Below are 13911 nucleotides of genomic sequence, written 5' to 3'. Positions count from 1 at the left end.
TTTTCATTTCTGGCACAGTAATACGAAAGGGAAAGCACCTTTATTGTTTTAGCTACTCGCGTTCTGCCTTGTAAGTGTCTATATTTCCCAGAATGCCTTTTAATCACTAAATGCCTAATCAAATGTGGCTGAAACTGTTTCACACCAGAAAAATGTGGCAAGAGGAATATGAAATAGAAATAGGTACAATAGTAGATTCAGTTTTACTTTTATAGCGCCAAATCACAACAACAATCCCCTCAAGGCTGTTTATACTGCAAGATAAAGACCTGACAATGTGAGAGAGAATATGCAGTTTTCAGAACTGAAATTCAAAGCAAACTGAAAACAACTATGGGAAATGACACCCAACACAGTTCAAGTTTTAGCAAATTGCGACTTTATGTTGCAATATAATGCTGAAGCATCCATGTCAATACTTCTAGGCTATATAAGCGACAGAGCGCCGATTCCCAGTTAACGTCATTCACATACAGCAGTGGACACAAGTGGATACAGGGTTCACAATTAAAACAGTTTTAAGTCATTACATTTGTTTGGCAATTTATTATAAAACTTCTTTACAGCTTTAATATATTTCAGCTGTTTTTATACGTGTAACAAAGCCAAACTATATTAGCTAGATTAATAGTTGTACTTTTCTACATATATAAAACAAAACTCCGTTGCTTATCGGTACGTTCGGTAGAAGATCGATTTAGTTCCATCCGAGCTACCAGGCTTTGAAACACTGGTGAAATTCCTGCATAGCAACACTTTGAGGCTTGCATCTGCTAAAACACAAAATGAAACTCTGAGATCAAATTTCACAGGAGCTGATAGATTCATCGTTCACTGGTCCACAGTAATATTAGTTATATACAAGCCCACACACTATAAACACACACACACACACACACACACACACACACACACACGCTCACAGAAAAACCACACTGACATTTTAGAAATTGAGCCAATTAGAGGCTGGCTCAGAGGAAGACCTATCATTGGTATTGATCCTGACACTGGCCCTCTGGTCTCAAAAAGATTTGCAGTGGGAGATTTACTTTGTTAGCCATGACACACGAACATAAACACACTTACTTTGAACATACAGGAAAGGGAAAATTCAAAGTGTAATTTATATCCCAAAGACTTCGATGCATTAAGACAAGTAATACTGAAATATAAACTTATTGATGTGTCGCTGCATGTTCCTATCAAAACAGAAATGTGTTACAACTGTGTGCGTTTGTGTGTGTGCAGAGGGGAAAGAACATGATTTGAAACCCCAGTAGAAATCGGCAGCTGAGATGCCGTTATTTTCCATCATCTATCATTTTATTGATTTGTCTATAAAAACAGTCAAACCTGCTGTCCATGAGCTTTATTGCTTTCCCCCCTTTATTAGTTTGCAGTTTGGGACATCCAGAGCTGTCTCTCTCCCGACAGAAAACTAATCATTTTCTTCAGACACCTGTCACCATCCTAACAGACAACACTCTGACAACTGTTGCAATCAATTAGGCCGGGGCGATCCTGATCACCGGAGAATCCCTGCTCTGTTTCTGTGCTCTATGTCTACACTTTCTCTCTCTCTCTCTCTTTTTAAACTGACACTGAAATCCTAAATGTTAGAAATAAATTCCACATCCCTCAAAAGTCCAACCAAACACTCCTGTTGGAAAAACTATTAACATATTGATTATTCTGCTTGTATTTGTTTTTTTAGATAAAAAAAATGTAGAGAATGGTGAAAAAATCCCCAAGGTGACACCTTTAATCTCAGAGTCAGCTGCATAACTACATAACATGTAACTCATGCACTGCAGTCAGCTACAACAGCCCCTGTGTGGTATAATTTTCCTGCCAAGCCATTCTCATCGCATCTGCAGATCAGAAACTAAAGCAGTAACCTGGGGTGATTATCAAAAATAATTGTTATGATACATCCTATTCATAGGTAAAGGTGAGAGCAGTCTTCAGTTCCAGGCATGGTGATTGGCTTGTTAAATATAGCCTTTACTGGAACTATGATTCAGCCAGTCAGGGAATCACTTGTAAAGAAAAAAGAAAAATCTTGCACTTTTTGGGGGGTATGGAGTCTCCAAGAGAGATAATCCATCATGGCCCTGACTGACCTTGGAATGAGTGAATATATGTGTTGACAATGCATGCGTATGTTTTTAATCAGCAGTACATGAGGGGAAATACAACAGAGCCGCAGTGTTCCAAGTCCAAGTCCTATATTTACAGCCAAGCAAATTGTGGTCAGAAGCAGTAGATGCAATAAACAGAACTTCCCTCTTTCCCTCTCCCTCTATTTCTCTGTCTCTGTCTCCCATTCCCTTCCTCCCTCTGATGGCAAAGAAAACAGCCCACTTCTGGGGTGTGCAGCAAATTAAATTTACTGTAGTTAATAGAGTGAGCCTATGCTGCTAAATGTCAATTTCCTGACCAAGTCCTTCCCCTTGGAGAATGATTAGCTAATTTAAGGCTGGGGATAAATGGGCTAATGCAGGACACACACAGATAAACAGCCACAGTTGGACCCCATTCCAAGCCCTTCCCCTGCTTTACATTTTATTGGCCTTATTATCTCCAGGGAAAATGGGTCCCCCTATGACCTAAACATATTTTCATTTCTAATAAAAGGCCCTTGCTGGTTGCCCCCATGTGCAGACCTCCTCCCTCCACACACGCGCACGCACGCACGCACGCACGCACACACACACACACACACACGCACACACACTCCCCCCTTGCAGCCTCCTTTCCTCCATTCCTTCCTCGTTTCATCGTCCAATCCATTAAATCGAAGCTCTGCAATTGGCTGGGACCATTTTCCTGGTGAATTATCAATAGAGTAATTATGCTCCATGTTGGGAGCTGGGCTGAAGCTTATCGCCGCTGACCCCCCAGCGCGCGCCAGGATATGATCCCTCACCACAGCCCATTGGGGTAATTATGTGGTCGGGTGTGAAGCTGGATGGTGTTTTACCTTTATCTGTATTCTATTTCTGTTTTCACTGAAAATTGGACATTAATGGCAGCTACGCGATACCACTAGTGTCAGATACAGGTGAACGCCTCCAATGGAATCTGACCCGAGTCGAATCATTATTCACGGTTCGCAGTGTACGGACGAGCAGCACATGAACCCCCCACACAAACACAGAAAAAGACCAATCATCCGCACTGTTCGTTTAACCTTATCTGGCACCTGTTTGAGCAGACGCGATGGACATTCACACAGTTTCCTCTCCTTTCTTCCCAACCTCCATCCTCTGCTGGGAATACAAAAAGTTTGCGTCCGTGGTGTTTTGTTTTGTTTTTTTTCCCCCCCTGTAGAAGAAAACACCAACACAACATCTCGTCTCCTCGGTAACACCACGAGTGTCGCACCTGTCCATTACCCCAGTGCAGCAAAGCAGTGATTAATGGCATTATAACTTTAACTATATCACATTTCAGAAGACACTGTTTCCCCTGTTTGACCAGCGATGCATTAAGAGATAGACATGCAGTATAAAAATGACCATCTCCGTTTTCTTGCAAGATACTGTATTTAAGAGGGCACGAGGGAAAATGATTGATCATTGTAACTTTTAATTTGCTTATTCCCATCACCGAAGGCTTGCTAGAAATGTGTCAGGGGAATGAAATCCTGCCACACTTCTAAACTAGCATCCAGGCCAGCCTTATTTAAAGATTAGTGGTTTTTCTGGAACTTTGTGTAATAAAGCATCTTCTATTTTAAGCTAAAAATAAGTGACATTTGAACACTTTGTCATCTTCCTAAAGATGCAACAAAATGATTAGCTTTTATTAGCTTTTTATATCATCATTAAAATGAGTTTGTCTTGTTTTACGCAGAAATTTAAACATCAACAATGCACTCCGAAGGGGCAGCTGAGCAGATGTTAATGATGATATTTATGATATGACTTTAAAAATGATTTGTGGCATATCAGATGAAACAGAAACGATAGGCTATTCATTATTAACTGGGACCTGCTTGAAGGAGGAGGGGGGCACATAAACTTAAAAATCCTTATTTATTCAGACAGCATGATCCAGAAACAATAAAAAAGCAGGACCTGACACCAATATCCAAACTATGTCTGACCTAAACTGACATAAAAACAGCATAAATAAAAAAGATAAAACTTATTGTAATAACTTGTAAGTCATTTTTAAACACCACAGAAAGACCGATTTTTGAAAACCTCAACTATTACAATAAAAACAGAATATTATTGCATTGCCTGGGAAATGTATTTGACTAGAAAATGGGAAAAATTTAACCTATTAAGTTAACGGTAAAGCACTGGATTTAAGTACTCTACAGCCACACACACACACAGAAGAAAAAAGCTCGCTAGTCGACTTTTCCGAGCAATAGACAGATTGAAAAAGAAACAGGCCTATTGAAAGCGAGACGATCCATATTTGAAGAACTTCATTAATGCACTGTTCCCCGCAGAGTTATTTCCAGTGACAGAGCACACAGCAGCAGCTTCATGTTCAAGTTAAAAGTCACTTTTCTTTTTTTTTTTTTATACAATTTCAATGTGTCTAAAAGCACCTTGAGTGAGCAATGTGCATTTCCTGCTGCCAAAAGACGTGGAAAACAGCTGTTCCTGCCCGACGCTGCCTGCTGAATGGAATGCAAATATGTTAACCATCCAGAATTTATTACTTTTGAGTGCTCTTCAAACGCAACGGCAGACACAAGTTTAATTTATGATATTCCTCTAATTATGAGAGCTGTTGAAATCATTTCCCAAGCTGCTTCCTCCTTCCAAGCAGCCACAATATCTGTTCCCTCGGTTCACAGTACACGCACAGACGCACACACTCAGACGGATTCAGTCATCCACTGTGCACACCCACACAGAAACATAAATATACATACACACACACTAGCACACAAGGAATCGCTGCAAAGTAGCTGATTGTGAGCACAATTAACACAGCAAAGACGGAGCATGAAAGATTCACAGAAATGTTTTTTCTTCATTCCGCTCTGCTTCATAAAAGCAAAGTTTAGATTTGTCATAATCTTCAGTTTGCTTTTAATTTGGCAGTCGTCAACACAAACGTCTGCAATGCCCTGCTACGCTGTGAAACAGAAATGAGACCCCATGCAGGCCACCCACTCACTATCTCCCATACACACCCAAACACACACACACACGGCTACAGCCACAAGCCACAAGGTCAAGTCATTTAGCAGAGTTCAAAGGCCTTCAAAGATCCCTCAGATCTATATGAACCTAAACGGCCAGCCAACGATGAGAGAAAAGATGACTTTCTGCAGCAAGATACAGTTTCCATGTGTGTGCACGCATGCTTCTATGCCCATGTATGTGCATGTGCTGCTGGGTGCTTGTGTGTTGATTACCCACAGTCTTCACTGTCACATATGCGCAGTGTCACTCAGCCTCTACGTCGCAATCCTAAACTTGGCCGTCTGGTGTGCACTCGCAACCTTTGACCTCCTTGCAGCCGCAGCTTGACATGACACCCATTAGCAGCTGGAGCTGGGGCTGGCCCAGCCACTCGCTTTGACACAAGGTCAAGTAGAGGTCACGCTCAGACTAGGTGCTAACTCGCCAACTCGCTCACAGCCACTCACGCAATTGAAACCCACTTTTTTCTCCCCCTCTTTCCAAATCCATCACGGCTCGGAACAATTAGCTACGCTGAATCAGAGTTGTTTTGGATGTCGCCGTCCCCATCGGTAAGGAGGGAGAGAAAAGTAGAAGGACAAACAAGGAAGAGGAGAAAGGACATGGAGCAAAAGGTGAAGGACAGCAGGAGGTTAAGGAGGGAAAAGAGGGGAAACGATTTTTTAAAAAGTTGGAAAGTCAAGAACAATCAGAGTTTAAAAAACAAAAAAAAAAAAAAACCCGAGGAAGAATGAAAAAGAAATTGGGAGAAGACGGAGCAGACAGCCGTACTTCACATCAAGCTGGCTCCAATTAGCAGGTGTGCTCTCAGACGCTCACTCTCCCTCTCTCTCTCTCTGGTCAGGGAAGATGTATTTTTCTGCCTTTTATACGCATGTATTTATGAAGTGGTAGGAGATCTGAGGGCCCTTAGCATAACAGCCTTTTATTGTTTAAATGTGGACTGCTCGGCCCCGTGTGCTTAAGTGATTTAGGAACCTCACAACTCCGGTATAAGAAAAATCATAAACGCTGAGACAAACCATGTGGGTGGACTGTAAAAGGCACAGAGGAACGGGCCGACAAAAAGCAGACACACATTCCACTACTAAAGGGAAACTACACTTAATTAAACACCCAAGACACAACTGGAACAGTGCCCTGTAAAAAACATGGAACTATTAGTTTCGCCTCTTCGGTGGAATAACAAAGTTGTCTTCTAACAGAACAGAGACTTGTCTCATAAAGAAGTTTCTAAAAATCTTTTTTTTATAAACCGCTGTCGAGATTGAACAAGGAGAGGAGAGAAACACTGGAAGAGAGATCAAGAAATGAATAGAAAGAGAAAACACTCGTACCCTTCGAGGAAACCCCCCCCCCCCCCCCCAATTCTGTCACTTCACATAATCTACATGTCCTGTGCATTGAACTAGAAGTAGGAGAAGTATGATTTTCCCCCCTTTACTGCTCACAGACAAACACAGAACTTTATGACTCGAGAACTCGAGACGCTCCAGTTTCGTAAACATTGAGCAGAAAAATATACAAACATATAGACCAGCTCTGGTGAAAATTTAGTTTAGTGTATATCATAAGTCAATTTTTTATACATGCGGCATGCTAAGTATATGGCTTTTATATCTAAGGGAATTTCACTGTTTGAGGACATTTCATATCTTTACATTTTATGTTATTTAAATCTAAAGATAAAGATATTAGAATTCAGGTTTTTAAAAAAAAAAGTTTGCAAGTTACTGTGATGGCATGAATGTCATTCTTTACACATCTGCAGTGCCATGCTTTGTGTCAATATCCCACCAAGTTTATAGAGAAATCTGCCCAACTTCCACTCCAACAAAACCGTTGACTGCATTTAGAATAATTACATTTCCCAGCTTTTATTTAATGCCAAAATCCCAACGTCAAGTTCTCTGTTCAACCAGTCACAGAAATGCTCTGCTCCTTTGTTCAACCAATCACACGACAGTTGGCCACGTATCCTTTGGCTGATCCATCTATCTCCACTTCCTCCTCATGTCCTCGACTGTGCCAAAACCCAAATGGATACATAGAGCAAAAAAAAAAAAAAAAAAAGGAAGACAAATTTCAAATAGAAAACCTCATGCGCATGCTGAGAAAGTGTTTCATTACTTTTTAAAAGATTGTCAAGGTTTCAGTCAAGGCGCACATGATCCTCGTTTCATTTCTCTGCCATTCTCTCTCATTTTTCTTCTCTTTTTCCACAAATAAATTACCAAATGTGTGAGTGAAACCACGTGCGTGTGTGTGCGGTTGCTTTGCTTGTCCAAAGAGAACTGACAAGTGCAGGCAGTCGATCCATTAGCTGGCAATTTGCTCTTAAGTTGTCCGGGTTGGGGACGGGGACGGGGGCGAGGGCGGTGGGGGAAGAAGGGTTTTTTGGCAAGACAATGCACATGACTCTGCTGAGGACAAGTTAAGTGAGGTGCTCACACACATAATCCTAGGCCATCACTCAAACACCCCTTTAAGACATGCACTCTTACGCACAGCCTAAATGGAAATCAGTGGCCCAATAACGAAAACAAAAGCCTGTTGTAAAAAATTTGGATGCATCTAATAATGTTAAAAAATCATTATAGTATAAACAGGGCCATGCCAGCAAACTTGAAACTATATGTGTTTACATATGCATCCTCCAAGTTCAAGTGTCCATATGGCCGGAGTAGGCACACAACGAGAGTACAAGGTAAACACGGCTGACTGAGGTTTGTCCATGCATGCTCTCTGAGCTCAGGTCTCCATGGACTGGCTCAAAACCTGGCCAGTGAATCTCACACACACACAGAGCACATAAACATACCTCCCGTCCACCCTCCCTCCCTGTGTGTGTAGTATGTTTAAGCATGAAAAGAAGAACTGTGGACAGACGGTGGTGTTTATGTGTGCATAAATTAAGAGCAGAAGCTGTTAATTAAAAGGGGGGGAAATACGCAGGGATGAAATAAAACTTTGCTAATCGACTGCTTGGCAAGGTGACCTCTGAGTGCGTCGGCCATCGTTCTAGGACCTGCTGTCCTGCTGGGCGAGGGGCACAGGAGGGCAATGTGCAGGTCTGACTATGAAAAGAAGACAATCGGGTAGAGCGCCCCTCTTCTCTTTGCTCTCTCGCTCTCTAGCAATGCATCTCTAGCTCACTCTACCCTCCTTCTCCGCCCAGAGCGTTATTAGACCCAGAGCTCCGCTGCGGCTCCAAACAGCTCAATGACAACACACAGGTCCTGCCAATTAGAAATAATTAGACAGTCATTTCAGTGGCAAGTCTTTTTAAGTGCATATATAACGATGCAATGATGCTTATTAGCCGGCCTGAGCCGGCGAGGACCAGGGCCTCAAACGCTTTGGTGCTGGAGAAAATAATTATGCCAGTGATCACAAAGCGAGCTGCACATCTCTGTACTTCACCTCCACGCGTTTCAAAAATCCACTTCATTAGCTCCCGTAATTAATCCTCCATTAATTGCAGGAAAAGCCCAGTTTACCTCCCTTCGTTTCTAATTATCATCTTATAAATAGTTATGGTTCTAATTAATGTGTTCATTAGGCAGGATATTTCTCTCAAAGCCTCGCTGGGAGCCAAAGGTCCGGCTCAGCTCTCTCTGAAGCCTAACCAGCCAGAAGGTGAGGCCATCCTGCCTGCATTTGCTTTTATTTTACTACATTCAACCTCCTAATTGGCATTTAAAACCCAATTTGGAAGAACTTCAAGAAGCTTAAATAGGAGAGAGAGACAGAGAAAAAGCAGGAAGGAGAGTGAGAGAGATACATTTGGTGTTCATTTTCCTATGCCAGAGCTAAAAGCGTTTCTGTCTCCGTCTTTCTCTCGGTCTGGCCAGACGGATGAGGCTTTTCACTGTCATAAAGTGAACACAATGAGGGCTGATTGCATGTTATTAGTGTTTGGCATTTCAGTGGTTTTATTTTCAAAACAGCAAATCTGTTTCTCTACCCAAAAAAATAACACTGGAAATGACATACTTCTACTGAGTTTCAGTCATCAAAGAACTAAATCGTGTCTTTGGTATACAAACAGAAATTAACTTTAGGCTGGTGTCTATGATACCTAATTAACCCTGAAGACTTTCACTGGCAGAGGTGCAAAACAATACAAAACCTTCTCAATTATCACAGGTATGATCTTGAAACTGTATCCTCATTTTATCATTTTGCATTTACTTTTTTAAGACAAGACTATAAACTTGAAGATTTTAAACTGTAATGCTATTAATACAGTTATTTTGGGTACTTGTATCACTCATCCTCAAATATGATGTTGCTCGGCACAAATTATATTGATTTACTGTATGTTTTATGTCTCCAGTATATATATATATATTAACATAAAATGTTAATTTGTGTTTATAACTTCTGCTCCTGGGCATCACCGCTGCTTCCCAGCAAGAAGGTCCTTGGTTCAAATCCACTGGCCGGCTCATGCCTCTGTGTGGAATCTGCATGTTGTGCTTGTGTGTGTGTTCTCTCCAGGTATTCTGGCTTCCTCCAACAGTCCAAAGACATGCATGGGGCTAGGTTAATTGGCAATGCTAACTGGGCTGTAGGTGTGAACGCAAATGGCTGGAATGGTGAAAGGTTTGACTTAGAGCTGGGCGATAGAACGATAACGATATGTATCGCGATATAACTTTTACTCGACAGAGAAATTAAGCTATCGCGATAGACCTCGCCGCTCTTGTCCTCTAAAAAAAAAAAAAAAAAAAAAAAAAAAGGTCAGCCAATCCAAATTCAGTAGCGCAGAGCCGAACCAATCACAGCCGCAGCGTCACGTCACGTGACTTGTTACGTACTGCACAAGTGCCAAGCCGCACGTGTGTTTGTTTGGGAAGCAGCCAGCGCATAATGGAGGAAATGAGTGTGCCGACTAGAAAAATCAACCGAGCGTGACCGAAGAGAAAACAGATGATGGTACCAATGCCGAAGAGATTGTCGAACGGAAGAGCCATAGAAGTTCCGTAGTGTGAAGGTATTTCGGCTATTTCAAGTCTGACAAAAAACAGAGTAGCGTGCACTGTAAATTGTGCCGAAAGCAAGTCTGGAAATACAATAAACTGGTGCATGCATCACACTGTGCGCCACGTTATTGTTTCGGTGAAATGAATTTCTACAATACTGTTACTGTTAATTCTACTCTCTGCAGTGTTTAAATGCTTACATATACACACAGTTACTGTCCCTCCACACATACGACTCGGTTCTGCTTCTATGCCCCAGCTTTGTTTACTTTTTCCCACCGAGGCTTCTAGACTTCTGATTGGCCAACATTTCTGCACGGTTAGGAATCTAGCGCCACCTGCTGCTTTGGCATGTTCATAGCAGTGTTTTCCTTCATTTCTGCCTTTATGTGTGGACGGGATTATTTTTTAAAACAAAAACGGAAAATCTCCGTTTTCAAAAATACCCGTGTACGTGTGGACGTAGCCTCAGTCTCTGACTGGAAGCGCTAATTCGTCATTCGGCTTTTGTCAGACTAAAGTAACTGTTAAAACTGTTTGAAAAGCTAAGCTATACAACAAGGGGAGATTGAGAATTTCCTTTTAGTTCTCAGTTTATTTGATATTGACAAAAGTTAGTCAGTTTTGTCTATTCTTCTGTAAAACAAACTAAGATTTATTTTTAGAATTAATATTTTGTTTCTAAGTGGAACTGACAATTTAGTCTGTTTCGTTTGTTCTATTTTGAAACTTAAACGCTTTAGCGGCTGCCTTTTGTGTACTTTGCAATATTTGCCTTTATTTATCTGAAAAAGTCTCATGTTCCTTAAGTACATCTACCCTGTTGAACTTATTATGGGAAATAAATATTTAAAAACAAGCTGCTGATTATTTCACATTTTACTTGTGAGCAACGGCACATTTAAATCTTACAAATATAGTTATTTGGCTTATATCGTGATAGATATCGTTATCGCCTGAAATGAAAAAAACATATCGTGATATGAAAAAATCTCATATCGCCCAGCTCTAGTTTGACTGCAATAAACAGGCGACCTGTTCACGTGTACCCAGCCTTCACCCTATGACAGCTGGGATAGGGTGATAGGGTGTCCAGCCCACCCACACCCTGAAACCAAATTGGATAAGCTGAACAAAATTAATGGATGGACTTTTACTCAGTTTTAGCTGCTTCAAAACAAACGTGTTGAGTGACCTTCAGAGAAAACCGATTATTAGGACATAAATGCTGTCAATTTAAAAAAACAACAACAACAACAAAAAAAAAAACATACTAAAAGCTAATAACATCACAGCTAAGATAAAAAAAGATATTTTATTTTCCCAAATAAACCATTCAAATTTTGCATGTTCGTAGTGATTAGGGACAACAGTTGGTGTGTTTTATATTGAAAATCTCGATAGGTACTAGTGGTTAAACAGGCAGTTAGTCCAATTGTACTAATAGTGCCTTCCTATGTGATGATTGGAGTTTTAGGGAAATACAGAATTTCCTCATTTTACAACCATACTAATGAGAATGAGTATGAATGTTCTTTTCTAATTTTGAAGTAACTTTCTGCTTTGAACCCAGATCAATGTGCTCAAATGATTTCTGACATAATGATTAGGCGACCGAGATATTCCTCTTTGCCCTCTATGAACTGACATGAAAAAAATGTTAAAAAATGTTTAAACTACATTTTCCAACCGCCGCTACAACGTAACAAGCTTTATGTGTCATTACTACCCATTTGTTTAGCAGACGGATAATATGAGTAAAGGGACCAGTCTGTGCCGTCTGTGATGTTAAACTCGTCTTTGTTTAGGACCATCGAATTTTTGTGCGTGTGCGCGAGTGCAGACTACAGCTAGGTTTCTACCCAGGGGAGTGGGCTAGTGTGTTGTGAGCCTGCAGGATGGAGGGGTGCGATGGAGAGGGGGGTGGCTTGGCAGAAGTGAAGAAGAGGGTGAGTAGGAGGGGGGTTTCCTCTGGCAGTAGAGGGGAACACTGCTTGCGGCGAAGCGGGGATGAAAGAGGCTGTCTGTGTCAGTCACTTATTCCTCCCTTTGGTAAATAAAGGTTTCTGACAACAAAGCCGAGCAGCGCTTGACTGGCCTTTACAGCAGATAAATAAAAAAGACAACACAGAAAGAGAGTAAGACAGAGAGAGGGGGGGAAAGAGAGAAACACAACAACAAACGCGTTCAGATCTCATGACGCATGTTGATTTTTATGGAGTAGAGAAGACGTAGCTGAACTAAACCAGGTCATCTTTCAGTTTAAATCAACACTTTGCAAGTCCGGTAATAGGGGAAGAAGGAAAAAAGGGCTAAATGTCATCCTGAGGAAAGGGGAGAAGAAAAGCTGTTGAGAGTCTATGGGATAACAGACAGACGGATGGAAAAAACAGCCAGAAGCCTGCTCTTAAATTCCAGTATAAGACCCACTACAACAATGGGAGAACACAAGTGAGATTCTGTACCTTGAAGAAGAAAAAGGATGTAAGGATTGTTAGCAGTCTTCCTCATTTTATTTTGTATCCATCAGCCACACAATTTACCCCTTATGGCCAACTTATAAAAGCAAAATGTCAGTGTGTTTTTGAGGAAATCGGATTTCACATGTCATTTCCTCGAAACACACTCGGGCTCGTTTCCCTCATGAAGCTAGCGACACCCAAAACCACCTGCTACTTCTCGCTCACAGACACACTCTAAACTGTGCAAATAAAAATATATGTCGGAGAAAAACGCAGAGAAAAATTCCCACCCCGCCACCTGACAGGGGAATTGCTGATCCAGGTGCAATGAAAGCTGGGAGGCTTCACTTCAGCTTCCCCACAATAAAGTTGCTGATTTTCCTCCTCCCTCTTCTGTCTACTTGCACTCAGCTGCCCCACCATCCACTCCTCCCTTCTGCTCCTCACCTCGGCGCTCCCTGTTCCAAGCTGCCTGGATGACCTTGTACACACTCCGTGTCAGTGCAAGGCAGAAAAAGCTATCTAGCAGATGTACGACACCTCATCTTATACGGGAGAAAATTGCTGAGTGAAATAAATACCAGGCCATCGCTCAACCTTTGCACGTACACGTGCACACGCCTGGAGTGCTTCTGTGATCTCCTGTGCAGAAAACAGAGCTCATGTTATGGTCTGTAACATCCAAATAACCTAGTTCTTCCAGTCTTGCTGGAGAAGTTCCACAATGAGGTTCCAATCGTACCGCTGTCTGTGATATTTACAAACACAAAGAAAGCCATTTGGAAATCATCAATCTAATACTCCCACAATCTTAAATTAATCTGAGTGTAGCCATCGATTTGACTTCTGAATCTCGTCTACTACAGACCTGAATAGGTCAGCGTTTTGATATTTTAACCCGTTTCATTATCGATCCACATTGTTATTCCTCCAAAATGAAAAGCTTTTGCTGTTGCAACCGAGCCTGGACATGCAAAAGTAGTTCAGTTTCTTTCTGAGTACTCCTTTTAACAGGAACACTCGAGGCTTACTTTAAAAAAAATCAATACAACCCAAAGATATGAAAACAAACTCTGTACAATTACTGATTATTATTTCCATCTTCGGCAAGTTTAAAATGCACTTATTCATTTACTAATAGCTGAAATACTATCCAAAGGTGGTGGAGATTAAAATCCACCTACACCTCTAAGGTGCTCCAATCTAGTTTTACTGACCAATCGAAGCACTTTATACTACAAGGTGCATTTAACAATGCATTCAGTTATTCTATAAACTTTCAGT

At 41.3% G+C, this 13911-nt stretch overlaps 1 protein-coding gene across 1 annotated transcript in view; it reads right to left on the bottom strand.

The window, feature by feature from the left end:
• Nucleotides 1–13911, bottom strand: part of rsrc1 (arginine/serine-rich coiled-coil 1) — a 124620-nt gene that overhangs the window by 102293 nt on the left and 8416 nt on the right. The gene's annotated exons all lie outside the window — the stretch shown is intronic.

The sequence above is a fragment of the Rhamphochromis sp. 'chilingali' genome (genome assembly GCF_963969265.1).
Source record: "Rhamphochromis sp. 'chilingali' genome assembly, chromosome: 8".
NCBI lineage: Eukaryota > Metazoa > Chordata > Actinopteri > Cichliformes > Cichlidae > Rhamphochromis > Rhamphochromis sp. 'chilingali'.
Note: the sequence above shows the minus strand (reverse complement) of the source record. Positions and strands in the feature narration are given on the sequence as shown.